Consider the following 5,526-nt stretch of genomic DNA (forward strand, 5'->3'; position numbering starts at 1 on the left):
TACAGCTATAATACCAGAGTCAGAGGAGGAATTTTGCAGATGCAGGAAAAATAATACTGAATTGCTGTTCTAATTGCCCTACAGACTTAGCCTATATAAATAATTATTCATAATCTTCTTTTATTCTGTAGTGTAATAATTTATTTTTTCTTTTGATGGCAATGAAATAGGTTCATTTATTGAGGCCGTAAAGATGAAAATGAGAAACTGAAAAAAGATGAAGTTAAGCACTAGAGAAAAAAAGCATTTGAGTAGTTAAAATACTAAGCAGTAGAAGTAAAGGTTTTTGTTTTTTTTTTTTTTCATTTCAAGCTTTCAAAAATGTTATGTGAAGGTGAATCTTATGCACTTAGACTCAAGAGAAAGAATGAAAATGTTGATTTGAGGAAATCTCACAATTCTTTTATATTTTCTACTACACAAAGCTAAAACCTATATGCCTTCTTACTAAAATAACTTTATGGCAATGTTGAACATTTTTTAAATAATTAAAATATTATTTACTAACCTCATGAAGCAGTATTTTTTTCCTCTATATGTTTCTTTACCCTACAAATCACTAAAATATGCTTTTTATCCTTTTTTTCATTTCCTACAATAAACATAATGGCATGTATTTGTTTCTTATTTAATACACTTAAGGTTAATGATGAAAGATACCTGACCAGGTATATTGTCCAGCTATTCTGAATTGAACAGACTGAGACTTGGAGCTGTTATCTAGCCAAGTGGTTTTTTTGTTTGTTTGTTTTCAGTGGAAAATAATTTCTATTGAGACCCCACCAGCTGCAAAATCTGTCCCTGACATTAGCTCCTTCTTCCTTTGCAATTTGGCCTTTCTTGAGTGGTCCCATGAATGCTTTCTTCTCCTCCATGGTCTGGAAGCGGTCATGTACAAACTTGGAGGTGGTGTCAATGAACTTAAGGTCAGTCTTCTCCAGAGCCTGCCATTTGGTCTGCACCAGCAAGGACTTGCAGAGGGTGGACACTCGCTTCTTAGTTCCCACCACACGGCCTTTCAGCATGAGAAAGTCACTGGTCACTGCCCCATAGTGGACAAAGCCACACAGAGGGTTGATGCTCTTGTCAGACAGGTCACAGTCAGCGGAGGCATTATTCTTGATCAGTTTGCCGCCCTTGATAAGGTAGCTCTGGCTGATCTCATAGATCTTTTTGTTGATCTCAGTGCAGTGATGGTACTCTTTCTGCCCAGTGCGTGCCCCAGAGAAGTCCACACGGGCAGGATGCCATGCCCCAGTACAGGCTACCTTGCACAAGCCTCAGCAGATCTTGCGGGACAGCTTCTTGGTGTGCCAACGACTGGTGACCCCTTTGTAGCCTTTGTTCTTGGTCACCCCAATGGCATCAATCATCGCGTCCTGCCCAAACACCTGGTTCACAGGTACCTGCTGCTCAAGCCTGTCGCGGGCCCAGTCCAGCTTCTCAGCCACAGTGCCTCTGTTCACCTGGATCTCCATCAGGTGGGCCTTCCTGTGGTGCAGGGGAAGCAGGCGCATCTGGTTATGGGTAATGATATGGATGACTTGGCAGTACTTCTTCATGCTGCTGAAGTCTTTCTCCAGCTGCTTCTTGCCATCCTCATCCCGCCATTTCTTGCAGTACTTGGTAAAGGCCTTCTTCTTAGATTTATGCCAGTTCTTATAGAAATGACTCTTGCACTCATCACTGATGTGCTCAGCGAAGACGGTCTTGAAGGTCCAGAGGTCTCAAGGGGTTCCTACGTAGCCCACAATGCCCACAACCACCATGGATGTCTCCACAATGGTCACAGCCTCTACCACCTCCTTCTTGTTCACCTTGGATCCTGGCCTGTCGACTTCCCACATGATGTGGGTCATACCAGCCTTGTATCCCAGGAAGGCTGTGAGGTGGACCGGCTTGGAAGGGTCATCTTTAGGGAAGCTCATTGCCTCCTTGTGATGCCTGCTGCTGCACTTCCAAGGCAGGAAGCTGAGGGACCCCAGTCTGGGACCAGGTCTTGAGACGGAGTCTTGCTATGTTGCCCAGGCTGGAGAGCAGTGGCACGATCTTGGTTCACTGCAACCTCTGCCTCCCAGGTTCAAATGATTCTCCTTCCTCAGCCTCCTGAGGAACTGGGATTACAGGCGCCCACAACCATGCCTGGCTAATTTTTTTTATATTTGTAGTAGAGACAGGATTTCATTATGTTGGCCAGGCTGGTTTTGAACTCCTGACCTCAAGTGATCTGCCCACCTCAGCCTCCCAAAGCACTAGGATTACAGGAGTGAGCCACTGCACCCAGCCAGCCAAGTGATTGTCTTACCTTCTGGGGATGTTCTGCAAATGCGCATTGTTTTACTTGCCTTGATTCTCTGCCTAGATGTTTATAAATAACCCAGGATCATTAAACCAAACACAATAAACAGACGAATAATCAATAACAATATAGTATGATAGATAATGTAATAAAAGTGCTGTAAGATTAAATAATATTGTCACATCACATTGTGAGGGCCATCAGGGACTTGCTTGTGTACTATGTGCAATGAAGGAGATGCATATTACTTTTCTGTTGCTGTGTGGCAAATCACCACAAGCTTAGCAGCTTAAAACAATACCCACTTGTTGATTTCACAATTTCTATGGGTCATGCATCCAGGCCTGACTTAACTGGGTCCTCTGCTCAGGGTCTTAACCCAGATGTTGGCTGGGCTGCATTCTCATCAGGAGCTTGAGATGCTCTTCCAAGCTCACATAGGTGTTGGCAGAATTCCATTTCTTGCAGCTGTAGGGTTGAGGTCCCCATTTTCTCGCAGGCTGTCAGTTCCTAGAGGCTGCCCACAGTTCTTTGCTACACAATCCTCTCATCGGGTGTCTCACAAAATGGATGTTTACTTCTTCAAGGCCATCGGGAATATTTCTTTTACCAGTCTGTTAGAACAGAGTTTTATAAAACTTGACATAACCACAGAGGTAACTCTCTCATCACCTCGGCTTCCTATCAAGAAGGAAAGTGAAATGAAAGTCAAAGTTTGCAAGATGGTAATAGTGGTGTCAGGAAGAAATACAGATGTAAAGAAAGAAATCAAGTTAAAAGATAATGGGATTTTACCAAAGAAAAGAGTTTTCCATTAGAAAGACCAAAAGTAGAATAAAGAGAGCTAATCTATACATCAACAGAGTGAGAGATTTGCATGAAGCAGACTTCTAAAAGCTTAGAAAAGAAGAAAATAATGAGAACTTGGGGGAAAGTGTCCTTTATCTGAGGATTATTTTTCATTTTCTATAAAGTGGAAATTTTCTTCAGGCATTTATAAGTGTAAACACTGGGGTTTGTTTCAAAACCAAGTTAAGAATAATATATTTCAATATTCATTCACTAAAAGTAACTTTAGATCTAACTTTATACATGATATTAAACATTATGTACATTTTTATTTTCCCAAAATAATGATAGCTACTTATCAAGTACCTACCATACAGTATGCACTGAGCTTTGTAAAGATTGCCTCAATTCTTACAGCCCTGAAAAATATTAATATACATATTTTACAGGTAAGAAAGTTGAGATGCCAGGATATGAGGTCAAACTCCACAGGAGCTCAATTCCCATTGTATTCCAAGTGAGCTACACATCCAGGATTTGAACAACCTGGTCATATCAAATGACTTGTCCACATTCTCCCACCTAATAAGAAGAGGAAGCTCAGGCCTTCTGGCTCCAAAGCCTTCTCTCTCTTTATACTGCACCAAAAAGTAAATTTCCATTGATTCAAAATTCCAGGAAATTCCACATTTCTGATTTGAGCTGCAGTTTTGTAGAGTTACTTCTTTACTGGGTATTTATTAAGCCTTTACTATCTGCCAAACACGGTATTTGGTGTTCCACGTGTTATTTCCTTAATCGTCACAGCTGTCTGATGTACTTACTGTCATTACTTCCATTTCACATACAAGAAAACTGAGGTGAACTCAGTTGTCCCTGACTCATTGTGCATAGCTAATCTGAGGAACCATGGGAGACAACACACACTGCTCAGCTGATTTCCCTACAGCAGTTAATCTGAAATTATCTTCACATTTATCTCTTTCCTATTAAAAACTATCATGATACTTTGCAATGATTTATCATCACTCATCAGATTTTATAGTTACCTCCACAGAAATCTGTGGTTGATTAAGTAACTAAATTTGGAAGACGTTTCAGTGATGAAAAGTGCTAAGTGTTTCTGTGAATAATAATTAGCATGGCACTTCAACTAAATTATGTATGTGAGTATTGGGAATCAATCAGCAGAGGCTGGTCAGCTTTTGATGACCAGAACCAGATAAGATGGATTAGTCAGGGCAGCAAAGATGACTAAAGCAGACATTAGCTGCAGCAAACGAATAAATAAATAAAAACGTATTGAGCACCTAGCTTGTACTAAGCACCATGAAAGATCCTGAAAACACAATGCTGAATAACACAGACATAATCTCTGCCCTCATGGATCTTATTATCATGAAGTCACCCCAGCTTGATGGAGTATGGCGCCATGGAACTCTTGTAATAGGCAAGCAGACCAGTGGAATGCAAGTACATGGCCAAGGTGCCTGTGATCCAGAGCCTGCCCTCAAGCCCCTGGTAGCATTGAGACTGGACGAAGCAGGGTTGCAGTACTGGAAAAGAACCACAACAAAGGCACATGGGAATATTTCAGGGATTCAGATACTGAAATAAGACAGTGACCTGCCCACAAGAAGTAGGCAAGAGTTTGGTACTGCAAGTAAATCAGGGCCTGATCATCAAGAAGGTTAAGGTAAGCTTGGTCTTCAGGACTACTTTTATTTATTTGTTTGTTTGTTTTTTTATTTTATTTATTTATTTATTTATTTTGAGACAGAGTCTCACTCTGTTGCCCAAGCTGGAGTCCAGTGGTGCAATCTCGGCTTACTGCAACCACCGCCTTCTGAGCGCAAGTAATTCTCCCTGCCTCGGCCTCCTGGGTAACTGGGATTACAGGCGCCTGCCACCATGCCTGGCTAGTTTTTGTGTTTTTAGTAGAGCCGGTGTTTTGCCATGTTGGCTAGGCTGGTCTTGAACTCCTGATCTCAGGTGATCCACCCACCTCAGCCTCCCAAAGTGCTGGGATTAAAGGCGTGAGTCACCACGCCTGGCCAGGAGTGGGTTTCTTAAAGCCCCATGCAGTCTACTAGAAACAGAAATGACCCCAGAGCCTAAGGGATGTGTTAGCCTGTGTTCTCCCATCCTGTAGCTTCTGCTATGGGAACTGGAGAGGAAGTCAGATCAGCCATCTCACTTTCCCAGGCTGTTTTCTCTCTAAGATGACTCACTACATCTGCATAGCCATACTGAGATCCTGCCGCCACCTTACGTCCCCAACCAAAAGTTATCCAAACAATAGTCTCACATAGAACATTCCCCTGTCCTTACCAAAAAGAGATTTTTTTTTCATGTGTCTGTTGGCTGTATGCATGTCTTCTTTTGAGAAATGTCTGTTCATATCCTTTGCCCACTTTTTGATGGGGTTGTTTGTTTTT

At 41.9% G+C, this 5,526-nt stretch overlaps 1 pseudogene; it reads right to left on the reverse strand.

Annotated features, from left to right (window-relative positions):
* Window positions 1-716: 716 nt before the first annotated feature.
* On the reverse strand, window positions 717-1,985 carry LOC105546007 (annotated as a pseudogene).
* Between the last annotated feature and the right edge of the window lie 3,541 nt (window positions 1,986-5,526).

This window comes from Mandrillus leucophaeus, unplaced genomic scaffold, assembly GCF_000951045.1.
Source record: "Mandrillus leucophaeus isolate KB7577 unplaced genomic scaffold, Mleu.le_1.0 Scaffold346, whole genome shotgun sequence".
Taxonomy (NCBI): Eukaryota; Metazoa; Chordata; class Mammalia; order Primates; family Cercopithecidae; genus Mandrillus; species Mandrillus leucophaeus.